Genomic DNA, 18,586 nt, shown 5'->3' with positions numbered 1-18,586 from the left:
GTAGTTCTTCCTCTGCTTTTATCTAGTAGTTGATCAAGATCATGATGAGCAATGACTTGAACACTGATCCCTTTGGGAGTTCACTAGTGATTGACCTGCAAACCAATAAAATCTACCTCCTAAATATGCAAGTGTTTCTTACCCAATCCAAAATCTGACCAATAATCCTAAAAGACTCAGTCTTTCTTAATATCATTTTTGTGTGGCACTTTTACAAAGGTGTTTTGAAGTCTAGATTGTTGACATGATGTTGACTTTTTCTGATAGCTGTCAAGCTCGTAACTTGCTTAAAAGAAAACAACTTGGTGAGACAGGACCCCTTTTCTCAAAGCGATGCTGAGACTCCCTAGAATTCACTTCTCTTTCTCGGTTGATTGTACCATGCATCTTCTAATAATCATTTCTACAAACTTGTTATAACATAATGGACCTATATTTTCTTGATCCTGACTTATTACTCTTTTAAAATATTCATTCCACGTGCTGCCTCTCTAGTCTATGGGAAACATCCTAACAATCTAATTGAAATATGAGCAAGTGACTCACCAAGCACATCCCCAATTCTATGGGTGCGTGAATGTTGAATTTTTTTTAAAACACTAGTTTTGGCAAGGACTATATTTGTATCTACTTTAACATATTTCATCTTTAGCATTTAATTATTATTGGTAACCGAATATCATTTTCAGTAGTGGAGAATAATAACAATTTCCAATCAAAATATTTTTGTGCTGAAATTTTACTGGGATTCCCTCTCCAGATCCTTCACTGTCCCTCTTACTCCTACAAGGCCACATTAACTCCTGAAAAGTCAAAACATGAAGATTAGATCATAAACTATCTTTAAGTTTATGCTTTAAATGCTTGAACACAATTACATATTTAATTTGACATATATCCCAGTGTTTCACAACAGAACTGTGTTACTTGCACCAATGTTCCAGATGTTCAGTAACATCAATTTGTATTTATATGGAAACTTTAACATAGGAAAACATTCCAAGGTGCTCCACAGAAGTATTAGCAAACTAAATTTAAGTCCACATAAAAGGATATTAAGAAAATGATCAGAAGCTTGGTCAAAGAGGTAGGGTGTCTTAAAGGAGGAGAGATAGGTAGAGAGCTTTAGGGCCTAGATTGCTATAGGCACAGCCTCTAATGATGAAGTAATTAAAATCAGGAATGGACAAGATGCCTATATTTCTCCAGAATTGGAGGACTGCGGAGGTTTTGGAGGGTTGTAGGACTGTTGGAATTAAAACTGTTGTAGCATTGGATGATGCAGTATGTTGACATATGGTTTTTCCTTATCAGAACATAATTTCAAACTGTTGGGCTGAAAGCTTATGTCTGTGGCTATATGATTCTTTTGTTAATTGAGTTTGAGAAGTTTTGACCCAACTGAAAAGTGAGTCCACAGCACATGATGAACCGAAAGTAGAACTAAGCTGTCAAGCTCACTGAAGAGTCATGAGAATGGCTGCTCTAGGACATGGAAATGTCATACTGGAGTATTTGGTTGAACTATGAAACCTTTAATCTGCTTCGGCCTGCACGATACTGCAGTGGTTAATGGTGAATGCTGGGTTCCTGAAACAGAAAAATGTTCCATTCCCCAGTACTAACAACTCAGATCATCTTCAATATGAACATTCACTTTTAAACAAAATCGTAGAAAATGTTCTGCTCTACTGGCTGCCACATTGTGTTGCCAATGGCATAGAGGATTTTCAAGCTATGTAAAGGACTGCATTTTTTAAAACCAGGCAGTGTAATATTTTGTTGAAGCAATGGGTGAGAAAGTGTTTGGCACCAGAGTGGTGTAATGGTGGTAATGAATAATTTATTTCCACTGCATTTTATCTACTCTACAAAACATTTTCACGTTAGTTTTGAAGACGTTGTTTGTCCATATTAACTTGCCTTTGAAATAATAGATTTTTAGTTTCTAATTGTAAGTTAAGGAAAATGGTAAAGCAGGAAGAACACATTACAGTACAACAGAATGCTCCAGTTTATAAAGCTCCATTTTAATATTCCAGTATTGCTGGCCCTGATTTTTGACTGCCTACATACAGAATAGCTCCTCAAATGTATATCAACTTGTTGTTCAATGTTGAAATCAGTTTTTCTTACTGTGATCATAAACCTGCAATATTGTGAAAGTAAGCATAAGGTGGACAGCATTTCCAGTGCCTAAAGCATGACTCTATTGTGGATGTGTTTGCACCATAGTGAATAAACTTGAATGAAAGGAATACAGTAGGTTCTTAAACGTCCAGAAACAGTAAATAAGGTTTTAAATTATTTAATTGAAATACAGCTTTTAGAACCTGGGCTATTTTAAATGAACCAAATTGTGTTTTCATTTTAACAGCCTGCCGCACACATCCTGTTCTGTCTGTCAGCCCCTGCTTCAAATTTATTATAACTTTTGTGGCAACTTCACAAGTTCAAAGGCCACTGGTTGTCAATAGTAATAAATCAGTAATTAACATTGCATTATCTTATTTTATGTTTAAAATGTCTTAATGTTAAGTAACTTTAAATCATTTTAATTACTGTGGTTTTCCAAGATAGATTACAGTGTTAATGTAGCAGTCGTGACAATTTTCCCTGCCTTTTGACTTGTGTTTACAAAACAGTTGCTGATGTCATTTATATTGATCCAATTTGAATGCAAACAAGATGTCACTCTGAATCATTGCATGTTCAACTGCAGTGCTATGAAACTGCAAAGGTGAATTATCTTTATTAGCTGACACTGCTCCTCAGGATGGTATATGAACTAATTCTAAACATGGGTTCATTTTTTTGATAGCAAAATTTTTTTTCAGCTTTTTTGCTTGTCTTGGGCTTTTTAAGTCTGATTCTGAGATTCTTGAGATACCTGGCTTCCTAATTGTAGCTTACCAAAAGACCAATATGAAAGGCTCTAAAAACTGATTTGAAGGCAGCTAACTTACACAGGGGTTGCATGCCATTGTGGCCTAATTTGCATTCATGTAACACTTCAAGTTTTCTGGGGCAAAAACACCCCACCCCATTTATGCTGTATAACACTGCTTACTGCTGCCATATTAGTACCTATATTTGTCAGTTCTCAGTGTATGTATGCAACAAAAATCTTTCAGCATCAATGGATTCATACAAATTCTGTTATTTAATCTGAAGTAGAAACATGAAAATGAAGCTGAAGGTAAATTTCTTAATTCAGTAGTGTTTTTGGAATAGGAACACATTTTATAAAAATAATCCACTCTTAAAATCTCCAATTTTAGATTCTTTTGCAACATTAATAATTTCACATCAAAAATGAACTCTTGAAACTGTGTAGTACAAAGTTCTCCACCACTTTCACCAAACGCCTCAGTAAAATGAATTTTGAACACAGTTCTAGGTGGTGCTATTATTGGACACAGAATTGTATGGAGTTTCTTGCTATTTTTGAACTTGATTCCTTCACTGTCGCTGGGTCAAAATCCTGGAGCTCCTGGAACTCCCTCCCTTACAGCACTGTGGGTGTATGTACATCACAGGGACTGCAGTGGTTTAAGAAGGCAGCTCACCACTACCTTCTTGAGGGCAGTTAGGGATGGGCAATAAATGCTGGCTTAGCCAGCGATATCCATATCCTGTAAGTGAATAACAAAAAAAAGTTTTAAACAATATTTCTATCTCAGAAATAATATTTCACCTGTCTGTACAATGGTTATGTAACCTCCCAGTGTTAAAACAACAAAGGTTCTGTACCTTTTGGGCTTTCACAGTCACATAGGATGGTGTTACCCAGGACATTTTTGTTACAGCTTGTGAGCCCCTAATTCTGTCACACGACATGATGCAGTAACAATCATCCAACAATATGGCCATTGCTTTTCAGGTGAGGAGAAATCAGATTATAATTAAACAAGCTTTTCTTATTAAAATATTACAGCTGACACACTGTCATCCTAAGAATCTGAACTGGATTCAAACTTGGGCCCCAGAGGTTTAAGGAAAGTGGAAGCCAGTATTTTAATTTAATTTTGCAATCTTTCTTAACCACATGATCTTAGAGACAGCTTGGGTGCTCTGAATGCACTTTGTGGGTGGAGGGCTGAGAAAGGATTATTTGCATTTGGTTTCTTTGACTGTCATCAAGCTTTCTGTTTCTTTTCCCCCAACCTCCACCCCAGGGAGGAATAGGCAGGAAACATGAGCCCATTTACTGCACCTTTGGAATTGAATCAAGATATAAGTGCTTTGAAATCTTTTACTCAATTGATTGAAGATCATTTCTGGATCATTTGTGCTGTGTAACTATTTATGTTGCTTCTGCAAAAAATCTTCAGTTTGCTGTGCAAGTGGTCTTTGCTTATTTTCCTGCTTCCTGTAGGTTTTTTTGGCCTACGATTTGTAATGAAGCAAATTTGCACAACTGATCTAAGCGTAAGAAACTGACCAAGTGCAAACCACTGAGCTTTCCAGATTTTACTGGACCAATTACACTGGCTTTAATAGTTGGGTTGGTAAAACAGAAAGAAATACACTTTTTGGCTGTTGCTTACTGTTTTTAACATAGTACATTCCTTACCCCAAATGTATACTACAGGAAGTATATGCTAATAAATTACCCACAATCCTGTCTGTTGTCATGGCAGTTTTACTTACTGTTTTGTATCCATTATTATTATTTTATGTTTAGAACTGTTCCAACTTTATATTTGCTCCATTAGTGCCAACAAGACCTTGGATTTATATATTGCCCTAACATAGTAAAACACCCAAAGGCATGTCACAGGAGCGCTATCAAGCAAAATTTGACACCATGCCACGTAAGGAGGTATTAAGACAGATGACCAAAATTGCCTACTTTCATCCGTCTCTGCACCTGCCTCAACCTGGCTTTGTTATCTCTAGATTTGTCTATTCCAATGTTTTCCTGGCTGACCTCCCATCTTCCACCCTCCGTAAGCGCTCTACTATTGGCCGCTGTCTCTTCAACTGTTTTGGGCTCTAAACTTCTTCGCCTCTCCATCAGGTTGACATTCAGGAATTACGCTGTACTGATCCTTTGTGTTTTTAGTGAAGGAACTTGGCTAATAGATGAATGCTTTTACTGGACTTGAATAGGTAGCTTGGATGTTGGATCTCCAAATGCTGATGGATCAAGGATGTTTCCCTATTTTAACATTACACCTGTATCAGTTATGTAAACCAGAAGGATAGGACTGCCATATGGTGGGCTTTTACTTAGATGAATTTAATGTCTTTTATTGGGCCGGTGAGTTTCCTTGCAGTGTTGTTGGGTGTCTCAGCAACTGGGCTGAGCGGCCAAACTTTGCCCATATCAGGCAGCAGCATTCAATCTGAGGAGGTTAGTGTTTAGTTAAACACAAAGCACATGTTGTAACAGTGATCTATTGCCTCATTTAAATTTATTTTAACCACTTGATCTTGTACTCTATGTCTCTATTAATAAAACCCAAAGTGTAATTGCTGTTTTTTTCTATGGCTTTGCTAATGGCAGTTGCACTTTGAAAGAATTCTGCATTTATATTGCTAGGTTCTATGTTTCATCGTTCATATCAGAGGATTTCTTAATTACCTACAGAAATTATGAAATGTTGAGCTTTACTTTCTATGCTTCACTAATTTTTTTATTTTGTCTTTTTTCAAGTAATTCTGCAACTAGCAGTAGTTACCCATTTTGAAGTCTCTTTTGAAGAATAGTATGCATGCTGTGGTGATGTGTGTTATCCAGGGCTCTGACACATTAAGACCTTTTGTCTTTCCACATGGCAAACTCTAAATCACCACCTTTATAGCTGTGCAGTCCAGATGGGTGGGACTGCCCTCCTTTGGCTTCTTTTTCAATTCAGTTATAAGCAGAGAATCTCCTGCATTGCCTTCTCTTTCCACTCCCACAGCATTACCTCTGAAGCCCCCAAGGATCTTTCCTTGAGCCCTTCTTATTTCTCATCTACATGCTTCCTCTTGGTGACATCATTCAAAAGCACAATGTCAAATTCCATGTATGCTGACAACACTCAGCTCTACCATATGGTCTTCTCCTACTCCTATTTCTTATGTTCCTATGTTCTACCTCATATCCACTATTGGATTGCATGAACAGAAATTTTCTCCAATTGAATATTTGGATGATCAAAGCCATTCTCTTTGGCCACTGCTACACACTAATTTCCCTATCCATGGATTCCATTCCCCTTCCTGGTCACTCTGAGGCTGAACTTGGCTGTTTACAACCTTTGTGTCGGAGCTGAGCTTCTGACTTATATCGCCTCTCTCTCCAACATTGCCACATTCCATCTCTGATATCATCTGTCTTAATCCATCCCTGTGTCAGTCCATCAGCTACTGAAACCCTCATCCATGCTTTTGTTACCTTCAGGTTTGATAATTTCAATGCTCTCTTGGCTAGTCTCATGTTTCCCACCCTCCTAAATTTTAGTTCAACCAAAGTCCTGCTGCCAGTATCTAATCTGTAATTTGTACCATCCATTGCACTAGTTCATCCATCACCTCTCTGCTCATTGACCCATGTTTGGCTCCCACTCCAGCGAAGTCTGTTTTTTTTAAGGTTTTCATCTTGGTTTTCAAACCTCTCCATGACATTGCCCCTCCCTATTTCTGTAAGCTCCTCCAGCCCTACAACCCTCTATGGACTCTATGCCCCTCCAACTCTGACCACTTGTGTTCCCCCAATTTTCATTGCTCCATGATTGGTGGTTGTCCCTTAAGCTGCTGCAACCATAAGCTCTGAAATTCCCTCCCTAAATCTCGTGTTTCTCTCTCCTTAAGGCACTCCTTAAAGCTTGAGCTTTTGGTCCCCTCTCCTAATAACTCCTTATGTGGCTCAGTGTAAAACTTTATCTAATCATGTTCCTGTGGATTGCCTTGGGATGCGTTACTATGTTAAAGGTTTAAATAAATGCATGTTGTTGGAGAGAATGTGATATCTCAACAGGCAAAGAAGGAAGACGTGTAGGATTTGATAGGGTAGATACAGAGAAACAATATCCTGGACGGGGAATCCAGAACACGAGGGCATGTTCTTAAAATTAGAGCCAGGTAATTTTGGCGTGAAATTTTCCACACAAAGGATATTGGAACCCTAGAACTCTGTTTCTCTCCCAATAGATGGTGGATGCTGGTCAGTTGTGATTTTCAAAAATTAAACCAAAAGATTTTTTTTGGGTAAGAGTTTTGAGGGATATGGACCAAAGGCAAGTGAGTATGATCTAATTGAATGCTGAAACAGTTTTGAGGGACTAATGACCTACTGGTGTTCCTATATGTGGTAAAGTAGCTCCCATTAATCTGGAGTATGGAGCAGAATGAGTGGAGGCCTGCGAGCTGCTCTGCAACTTTTCTTTTACCTAGGAGAGATGCATGGAGACAGAAAAATTGTTTCTTAAAGAAGAAATGTTGTGAGGAAGACTGAACGATATTTTTAAAAGACACTTTCACAGTTGTACCCACAATAATAGGTCAAAGATACTGTATTGTTTCATGGTTGGAAGCTTATTACTGGTCTTTATAAGTAGAATATATACTATATGGGCACTGTTTAAGCACATACGAACATACAAATTAGGAGCAGGAGTAGGCCACTTGGTGCTTCAAGCCTGCTCCACCACTAAATAAGATCATGGCTGATCTGATTGTAACCTCAGCTGCACATTCCCACCTGATAACCTTTCACCTCCTTGCTTTATCAAGAACCTATCTAGCTCTGCCTTAAAACTATTCAAAGACTCTGCTTTCACCGCCTTTTGTGGAAGAGATTTCCAAAGACTGACGACCCTCAGAGAAAAACATTTTCTTCATCTTTGTCTTGAATGGGCTACCCCTTATTTTTAAACAGTGACCCCTAGTTCTAGGTTCTCCCAAAATAAGTGGGTGACAATAAGTCACTCTGTAGCTGATATTTGCATTGATATTTACCTAACCTTTCTGCTGGCGCTCGCTAAACCTATTTAAAGTTTTAATTTGAAAGCCTGGGAATGTAGTGCATATGCAAGCGTTAGTGCTGGAACCGTTCCAGTAAAAATGGTCTTGGTGCAGGAGATAATGAATGTCGGACGTTGATTTTCCCAACAGCAAATTTTATCTGCTTTTACACAGTAGTACAGAAGAGCTTTGTGCTAAATCAGAACAATATCTAGAAAAGGAATTTTGGGTTTAATACTTTGTTTTAAGCTGACTGTATCCTTCTATTTTGAATTATTGTTTTAAATTTTTTTTTAGATTGATTGGATGTATTTTAACGCGGTCTTGCAATTTAATGGGCATAGTAATTGTGTTACATAGGTATGGAAAAGTACTGTTTTATTTACGGTTTGTACTTTTTAAAAACTCCAGATTCTGACCTCAATGGTGCAACTGTGTTTGAACTTCAAACTGAAATTTAAGATCTCGCCTACTGTTAAATATCTGCTCAGCTCACACTAGCCTCTTGAAACACTATTTTGTTGAGCAATTCAACCTTCAAAAAGTACATTGAAAATACGCTTTGAATTCTTAAACTTTCACCTAACATCATTTATACCTTTTATTCATATGTTAACTAACAAAAAATCTATATTTTCTTTGTCAGCATTGTTACGTAGTGCTGAAACATCTAAACCTCGTTTCATGTTTAATCGTTATTGAATTGTTCTAGTTCTATACATCTGTCCAAGAATACTTAAGTAATTATCTGAATAAGCTAAAAGCCCTTCACTGAAAGTCATTAGTAACTTCCCTTTCTCCAGCAGTTGGAAATCAAAAAGATGGCTATCCTGTTTTGTATTACATAAGCATGTTTTGTGTTTTTTGAGTTGACACATTATGCCCTTTTTTAGATTTCCTACCCCCACTCCCCATGCTGTGTAATATCCAATCTCCAGCTGCAGAGGAAGGCTGAAGCTCTTTTCAGTGACATGCTAAGACTAGCCTAGTATTTAATTTGTTAATGACCAAAGGTAACCCTTTTCACTACTTTCTCTTGTCCATCTGGAAGCATCTGGTTTGTGCTTGGTGCTTCCCGATGATGGAGATGGCAGCCTGCAGACACAGAACTCAGCCTATGGAGGAACTTGGCTGCAACTTACATCTCTTAACCTGGCACAGGATTTTGGAAATGCGCTACCAAATAAGTTTGTTTTCAAAATGGGGTCTTTTTACTTGACGATACAGTATATGCCTTATGTACTTTTCATGGCATGTCTACTATTTAGGATGAGAAAGGCCGTTCGGTCCATTTTATTTCATCCATCCAAAAAGCCTTTAAGGTCCCTTCGCTATAGTATAAGATTTGTGAGTGTGAGAGCCAATTTTGAAAACAACTTAAAAATCAAGTTTTTAAAAAAATCTGTCCTTGTATATTTGAGGTTGCAGGTAGCAGTACTAATGTACATGTGATTGATATACATAATGCGAAAGAGAGGGATTTATGATGTATTTGTAATGCATTACTTCATGAAAAGAAATGCTGTTAGTTTGTATGAGATCCAGGGAACTTTAACTCTAATATTATAAAAGGAAAACTACTGGCCATCCAGGTTTTGAGATCAGGAGGTCATTGTGGTATTGTGTGGTGATGCAGTAAGCCCATGACACTCTAAAATGCAGCAATGAATACTTAATTTCACATGGTAAAAGGACCCTTTTTTGAAAGAAGCTAAATTATTTAATAAGTACTTAAAATTGTTAGCTGAGCACTTGTAGTTTATAACTATATATAAGAGAGGAACTTCAATGTCCATCACCAAGTATGGCTCGGTAGCACCACTACTGACTGAACTGGTCGAGTTTTAAAGGGCATAGCTGCTAGACTGGGTCTGCGGCAGGTGAGAAGGAACCAGCAAGAGGGAAAAACATACTTGACCTCATCCTCACCAACCTGCCTGCCGCAGATGCATCTGTCCATGACCGTATCGGCAGGAGAGATCGCCGCACAGTCCTTGTGGAGATGAAGTTCCGTCTTCACATTGAAGATACCCTCAATCTTGTGTGGCACTACCACCGTGCTAAATGGGATAGATTTCAAACAGATCTAGCAACTCAAGACTGGGCATCCCTGAGGCGCTGTGGGCCATCAGCAGCAGCAGAATTGTACTCGACCACAACCTGTAACCTCATGGCCCGACATGTCGCCCAATCTACCCTTACCACCAAGCCAGGAGATCAACCCTGGTTCAATGAAGAGTGCAGGAGGGCATTCCAGAAGCAGCCCCAGGCATACCTAGCAATGAGGTGTCAACCCGGTGAAGCTACACTACAGAACTACTTGCATGCCAAACAGCATAAGCAGCAAGTGATAGACCGAGCTAAGTGATTCAACAAACATAGATCTGATCTAAGCTCTGCACTCCTGCCACATCCAGCCGTGAGTGGTAGTGGACAATTAAACAACTCACTGGAGGAGGAGGCTCCACAAATATCCCCATCCTCAATGATGGGGGAGCCCAGCACATCAGTGCAAAAGATAAGGCTGAAGAACTTGCTACAATTTTCAATCAGAAATGCTGAGTGGATGATCCATCTTGGTCTCCTTCAGATGTCCCCAGCATCACAGATGCTAGTCTTCAGCCAATTTGATTCACTCCACATGATATCAAGAAATGGCTGAAGGCACTGGATAGTGCAATAACCCTGACAATATTCCGGCAATAGCACTGAAGGTTTGTGCTCCAGAACTTGCCCCGTCCCTAGCCAAGCTGTTCCAGTACAGCTACAGCATTGACATTTACCCGACAATGTGGAAAATTATCCAGATAGGTTCCATACACAAAAAGCAGGACAAATCCAAACCGGCCAATTACTGCCCCATCAGTACTCTCAATCATCAGTAAAGTGATGGAAGGGGTCATCAACAGTACTATCAAGTGGCACCTGCTTACCGGAGCTCAGGTTGGGTACCGCCAGGGCCACTCAGCTCCTGACCTCGTTACAGCCTTGGTTCAAACATGGACAAAGAAGCTGAACTCCAGAGGTGAGGTGAGAGTGACTGCCCTTGACATCAAGGCCGCATTTGACCGAGTGTGCCATCAAGGATCCCTAGCAAAACTGGAGTCAGTGGGAATCAGGGGTGAAACACTCTGTTGGTTGGTGTCATGCCTTGCACAAAGGAAGATGGTTGTGGTTGCTGGAAGTCAGTCATGTTAGCTCCAGGCCATTTCTGCAGGAGTTCCTCAGGGTAGTGTCCTAGGCCCAACCATCTTCAGCTGCTTTATCAATGATCTTCTCTCCATCATAAGGTCAGAAATGGGGATGTTCGCTGATGATTACACAATGTTCAGCCATTTGCAACTCCTCAGATACTGCAGCAGTCCATGTCCAAATGCAGCAAGACCTGGACAACATCCAGGCTTGAGCTGACAAGTGACAAGTAAAATTTGTGCCACACAATTGCCAGGCAATGGCCATTCTAACAAGAGAGAATCTAACCATCGCCCCATGACATTCAATGACATTACCATAGCTGAATCCCCCACTATCAAAATCTTGGGGGTTACCATTGTCCTGAATCTGAACTGGACTAGCCATATAAACACTGTGGCTACAAGAGCAGGTCAGAGGCTAGGAGTCCTGCGGCAAGTAACTCACCTGATTCCCCAAAGCCTGTCCACAATCTACTTGCATGGATGAGTGCAGCTCCAACAACACTGAAGAAGCTTGACACCATCCAGGGCAAAGCAGCCGGCTTGGTTGGCATCCCATCCACAACCATTCAGTCCCTCCACCACCGATGCGCAGTAGCAGCTGTGTGCACCATCTACAAGATGCAATGCAGGAATTCACCAAGGCTCCTTACAGTACCTTCCAAATCCAAGGTCACTACCATCTAGAAGGACAAGGGCAGCAGATAGATGGGAACACCACCACCTGGAAATTCCCCTCCAAGCAACTCACCATCCTGATTTGAAAATATATCGCCGTTCCTTTACTGTTGCTGCGTCAAAATCCTGGAACTCCCTCTAACAGCACTGTGGGTGTACCTACACCACATGGACTGCAGCGGTTCAAGAAGGCAGCTCACCACCACCTTCTCAAGGGCAATTATGGATGGGCAATAAATGCTGGCCTAGCCAGCAAAGCCCGCATCCCTTGAATGAATAAAAAAAATAAGAGAGCACCATATATACATTGACTTAAATTTCTCAGCTAGCTGCTGGGAAATTTCACAGGGATTTCTAAGTGGTGTAAAACTTTAATGCAAACACGCTCAGCATAGATTTGCAAGTTATGAACTTTCATAACAATATAAAATAAGAACAAGTAAAGAGCAAAGTCTTTTACAATTTGTGCCCAATACTGAACTTTACTCAGTCTTATGAGGAAGGTGAATTATCATGGGCAAAACTTCAAGATGGTAATCCATGTAACAACCATTCCTGACTGCAAACAAAATTTCCTTCCATTATGTTGCATTTACTTTGATTCAGCTGAATCTTTGACAAGCCTTCTGTGAGACAGCTTATCAAATACCTGTGAAAATCTGTATGCACTACTTCTACTTTCATCTGCCCAATTGACCATCTCAAAATGACCAAATCTGTGTAATCCATCTTTCCTTTAACAAGTCCATGCTGTTTTCCTTAATTATCCCATACGCCTCTAAATTATTAACAATTTGGTCAAATTATGGACTCCAGAAGTTTATTCTCAAATAACATTTGATGAACCAGTTTATAGTGTTATTCTCCTTTCCCATTTTGAACAGAGGTATTACACTGGCTATCCTCCAGCCCTGTGACCAATATTCCCTCTAACATTTATTTGCAACAAGCCAACTTCGTGACCAGGTTTTAAACTGTCTAACATTTCCTGTGTAACTACTAAGGTAAGTTGCGTTGATCTGTCCCAGGTTTCTGACTAGCTCAAAGCAAACAGGCAACAGGGGAATTGCAGGCAAATTGGTGAGGATGAGGTCAAGTATGTTTTTTCCCTCTTGTTGGTTCTCTCACCACCTGCCCCAGAGCCAGTCTAGCAGCAATGGTCCCTTTAAGATTGATGCACAACCACGCATATGCATATCTTAAAGGAATGTTGCTTTTGCGTGATCTGTTTGCTTGTTGTGCGCTACATTCCCAATTGCTGTACTACTGCGCACCCTCATTGTTTAGAGAGAATGTTGTGACATCATTTGCATTTTAAGATTGATAATTTTTGATCAGGGCTGTACCATCTGCATTTTGACTTCCTTCAGCAGCCTAGGATGTTATCTTGCAGAGGCCGAGTGGACTACCCATGTTGACTCTTTAGGAAACAATTTGATTTTTTTTTACAGTTATCTTTAACAATTGTTTACATTCTACTCTGGTATACCTACATTTTTACTTCCACCAGCACAGTATGAAAATGGATGTAAAATATTTATTTGCTTTCGGTTACACCTCCCTACTTCACAATTGGATTCCCCCTTCATCCTTGAAAATTCCTATTGCGTCTATATTTTCTTTGCTTAATTGGTTCACTTAATTCTTGTAAGCCTTGAAAATCAGGGGGTGGTGGGGTCGGGTCGGAGGTTAGTTGGATTGTTGGGGGTGTGTTAGAGGGGTCAGTTATGGAGTTACCCAGGTGTCAAGACCAGGTTTTAAACTGTCTAATATTTCCTGTGTAACTACTAAGGTAAGTTGCGTGGATCTGTCCCAGGTTTCTGACTAGCTCAGAGCAAACAGGCAACAGGGGAGTTGCAGGCAAGTTGGTGAGGATGAGGACAAGTATGTTTTTCCCTCTTGTTGGTTCTCTCACCACCTGCCCCAGAGCCAGTCTAGCAGCTGTGTCCTTTAGGACTTGGCCAGCTCAGTCTGTAATGGTGCTACCAAGCTGCTCTTGGTGATAGACATTGAAGTCCCCCACCCAGAGTACATTCTGCACCCTCAGTGCTTCCTCCAAGTGATTTTCGACATGGAGGAGTATTGATTCATCAGCTGAGTGGGATGGTACATGGTAATCACCAGGAGGTTCCCTTGCCCATGTTTGACCTGACGTCATGATACTTCATGGGGTTCAGAGTCGATGTTGAAGACTCTCCCGAATGTATACCACTGTACCACCACCTCTGATGGGTCTGTCCTGCCGGTGGAATAGGACAGCGCCCGGTGATGGTGGTGTCTGGGACACAGTCATACTCATGGATTCATACCTTACACACAATGTCAGGCTGTTGCTTGACTAGAGCTGTGAGACAGCTCTTCCAATTTTGGCACAAGCTCCCTGATGTTAGTGGGGTCAACTGGGCTGAGTTTGCCGTTGTCGTTTCCGGTACCTAGGTGATGCCAGGTGGCCTATCTGGTTTTATTCCTTTTAGACTTTTTAGCAGTTTGATACAACTGAGTGGCTTGCTAGGCAATTTCAGAGGATGTTTAAGAGTCAACCATTGCTGTGGGGCTGGTGTTGCATGTTGGCCTAACCAGTTAAGGACAGCAGGTTTCCTTTAGTCCAGCTTATGCTGGACATAATAGCGAATGTTTTTTTTCCCGACAATCGGCAATGTCATCAACTTCAATATCGATCACCACTGTCAAGCGTCCCAATGTCATCATGTACTCTTGCGATCGTTCGGTCGACGGGTGCATGCAAGAGTTGGCAGCGCACCTGCCGACAATTAAGAGGCCTATTAAGTCCCTTAAGCAATTAATTAATTTGTAATTTTTGTTGCCCATCCAACCTTATAGATGGCGGGTGGGCGAATAGGCCAGATAGCCTTTGCATTTTTTTACGAAACCTCATCCATGAGTGGGATGAGGTTTCCAACGGTAAGTAAAAAAATACAAAAATAAAAATTTCCACTTCATTTTAAACAATCCCCTCTTCATGTGACTGAGTCACATGTGGGGACATGTTTATATAATTTATTAAATCTTTATTTTCCTTTGTACAAATCTTCAGCTACTTGAGGCAGCTCAGTTCCCTCAGGGAGCTGTCAGCATGCATTCCCCCCGCGCATGCGCAGACTTCCACATTTGTCACACCCCCCCACCCCACAACGCCCTAGCAACGCTGAGCCTTTCAGCGCGCCTTTCATGTCAGCAGGCCGTTAATTGGCCAGCCAGCGTGAAATTGCAGCCGGAGCCCGAATGCGGGCAGCGATCCATTTTGTGGCCACTTCTGGACCCGCCCAACGAAGGGAAAATCCCATTAAGTCCTTCCAGACTACTCTGGATTGAATAAAGAAAATAAACATTTCATTTATATATAGCTTTATTCCATCTTCAGAATGTTCCAAACAATTTAAAACCAATTAATTAGTCATTGTCATGTAGGCAAAAGAAGCAGCCAATTTTCATACAGGGTGGTCTCACAGACAATAAACAAGCAGATGAATGAATGACTGGATAATGTGTTTTTGATGGAGCTAGTTGAAACAGGAACGTTGGCAAGATGCCAGAAGAAAATCCCTTCTGCTCTTCGAGTAGTGCTGTGGAATATTTTGCATCAATATGAGGTTGGTTGGTTTTTGTTTTGTATCTTCACACACACCTTTTTCCTTTTGTGGAATAGTAGGGATGTGTTGGAAGGATTAGCAGGCTGATTATCAACCTGTTTGAATCTCACAATGAACACTCCTTCTGTGGCCAGCAAGTCGTGGAGTGGGACTTGAATCCGGAGCTGCTGGCTCAGAAGCAGGGATGCTGCCTACTGACCCACAGGACCTTCTACATTTGAGGTTGGTGATATCCAGGGGAAAGAATGGTATGGTATTTGGCACTGGAGTCATATATATTTTAAATGCCTGAAACTGATCAAATAATTTCCTCCTCAATCAACTGTTATCCTAAGCATGATACAATATACCAGTTTGCCATTTTCCATCATAATAAAAACAGAAAATGCTGGAAAAACTCAGCAGGTCTGGCAGCATCTGTGAAGAGAGAAACCGTTTCGAGTCCGTATGACTTTTCTCCAGAGTTAAAGAGAAGTAGAAATATGATGGATATTATACTGTTTAAGAAGGGTGGAGCAGGTGGAGCAAAATAGAAGGTCAGGGATAGGTGGGAGCTCAGGAGAGATTGACAAAGATGCCATGGACACAAGACAAAGGAAGTGTTAATGTTAGTGTTAAAGACTAAAGAAAGTGCTGATAGTGGTGTAAAAGTTAAATAGCAGAATGTGTTAATAGCAAGGGTCAGTGCCATTCTTGCCTTTATTGGTCCCAGTAACATCAGAAAATTGAACAAGAGGATTATTGTTCTCCTTTTACACCTCTCCCTAATTTTCAATATTTGCTATGGCCTTGAATTTTATAAATTGCACAAACGTGCCTCCATTATTTTGTCAACTGGATCACGTGAGTGTAAAGCTAAATGAAGTCAGCTAATACTAGCAAAACCTGACTTGCAATATTCTGTAGTACACCCTGTAATGTAAAAAAATTGGGCTGAATAATCATAGAAAATCATTTTCTGATGTTTTGGAAATTGATGTGATGAACTGCATAAATTGGCATTTTAATTAATCTTGCCCCCCCTTTCCCCCCACTTTCCTAAATGTTGTAATGTGTTCTGGGGTGTAGTTCCACGGATGGTGGTAGCCTTCAATAGCTATCCAAGTATGAAGATAAGCAGTGAACTGTATTACTGCAACACCAGCAATTGATCTTATTATGGAATTGCTTGCTTGCTCTTATTATGCTCATTCTGAAACCAGTGGAATTGCAAGGAATGAATAACCTACTCAGTGTAACTGACACTACTTTCACTGCACAGACTAACCAATTGAACAACTTAAACTGAATTAGGCTTGTGTATCCTCTCTGCCTTTAGGTACAATTAAAAGAAAACACTCTCTTTGGGCCCAGAGCATCTCTTCGATATACACAATCCACCTTAATTGCAGTGCATTTTGAGCACAAAATAATCACGGTGGACTGTAATTTGTAATACTCAGGTATCAGCAGCCACTGATGATGAAAAGATACAAACATTCCTTTGCTCATTAGCAATTCATGGAGTTAGAAAATTGAGTTTACGTTTGTGTCATCACACATCAGCTGTAGTTAATTTCTAGTACTGTCCAAAAATAATGGATTCGCTGTTACTTAGTTGTTTGGGTCCTAGTCCACATTATTGGGAAAGGTTTGTTATAGATAACTTGTATTAACCTACTCTTATTGGGCTGTTCAAAGGAAAATGTTTGCAAGTACCCATTCTAACAAGAAAACTGATGTCTGACATTATCAGCAGAAGTGTCAGGCAAGTTGACTTCACACTTTTCAGATGCCTGCAAGAAACAAGTTACCATGAAAAAAGTCAACACAGAGGAGCATAAAAGCTCCCTAACAACAATTTTGGCTACCCTGTGACATGAGAAACATTCTGTGAACGTGGAAGCAGCTAGACTTTCCAAGGTCTCTACCCTGTCACTGAAGGTGGGAGGAGGTAATGTTTTTGCCCCTGTTTATGAACAATATATCTCAAAAGCTAATGTCTGGATTTCAGTGAACCTTAGTATACCGGGTCTGGCCCAAGGAAGAACTGGCTAGCTTTTGGTAAAGCTGTGGATCCAGATCCTCAATTTTTTTAAAAAAAAGGATTTGTTAACAGTGGGAGATAGGGAAAATTGACATTTTTTGTGACTTGTTTTATTTATAATGCTGTTGATTGTTTTAGAATGTTGTGGATTTTCTCAGCTGCTGTGGTGGAATTTGTCACAGTTGTCAAAATATGAGCAGAATTTTCAGAGCAGGTTGTTGGACGTGGATTGGCCTGAAGCCTCCTCAGTGAGATGGATTTCAAAGATTTATTTTTTGCAGCTTTGTAGTTGCAGAGCATCAACCAGGCAGGGAAAAGTCTAAAGGGAGAGCTGTGTGTGTAATTGTAATAATGTTGAGTTAACACCGTGTGGCAGATGTATGCGCTCTACTGAGTATCCTCTTCACTTGTTATAATATGTCCTTGTGGTGATGCCTGTGCATTGCTCAGATCGTGATTTTGCCTTGTGAGAAATGGTATGTATGGAATTTGCAGCTTTCTGCACTTGCAGTGCATACTTTTTGAGCACTAATGTGCTGCACTGCCCTCAAGTGTTTGTATTGCACTGTAGAAAATTAAGGCTGTTGAAAAGGAAAAGAAAAGGATTTGCAGCAATATGTGTCTTTGAAACCTTAAACTGTAATATCTTTCAAAATGAAATTGCAAGTCAACAGAACTGGGGAGGATCGCTTTTTGCATTGCCTCTGCAGTTAATAAGATGCCTATTTAATTTTTTTCAAATTCATTTAAACTTTCATGTTCAAATGTAGTTTTATGTAACAACATCTTCTGGGCCTTAGGGCATATATACCTATGTGTAGCCTGCATTTGAACCCTGAAAATTAATTTGAGAAAAAATACCAGTGTTCTTGCACAGGAATTGGTACATTAGAAAGAAAACACTCCTTCCAATTTGCCTTCAACCATCCTACGAGTCACATTACTCAACAACTCCACTGTCTTTGTATAAGCATAGCAATCTATCTCAGTTAATTACTCTACAACAGACTCAAGAAAACCGCAGTGGACCACAGGTCCAAAATCACTTGCTCCTCCCAAGTTATCTACACTTACTGTCCATCATGTCTCAAATTACTCATGTACTGTATTGCAAATGTTAT

At 40.1% G+C, this 18,586-nt stretch overlaps 1 protein-coding gene across 17 annotated transcripts in view; it reads left to right on the top strand.

The window, feature by feature from the left end:
* fam49bb (family with sequence similarity 49 member Bb) overlaps positions 1-18,586 on the top strand; it is a 227,242-nt gene that overhangs the window by 117,458 nt on the left and 91,198 nt on the right. The window contains exon 1 of one of the 17 annotated variants that reach the window (XM_078539983.1): positions 15,501-15,661. The exons of the other annotated variants lie outside the window; for them this stretch is intronic. The gene's annotated coding sequence lies outside the window, so the exon portion shown is untranslated. Of the gene's footprint in view, positions 1-15,500; positions 15,662-18,586 lie in introns of those variants that run through there. 17 annotated transcript variants of the gene reach the window in all.

The sequence above is a fragment of the Cetorhinus maximus genome, chromosome 4, assembly GCF_964194155.1.
Source record: "Cetorhinus maximus chromosome 4, sCetMax3.hap1.1, whole genome shotgun sequence".
NCBI lineage: Eukaryota > Metazoa > Chordata > Chondrichthyes > Lamniformes > Cetorhinidae > Cetorhinus > Cetorhinus maximus.
The sequence above is the reverse complement of the archived record's forward strand: the minus strand, read 5'-3'. Positions and strand labels throughout refer to the sequence as shown.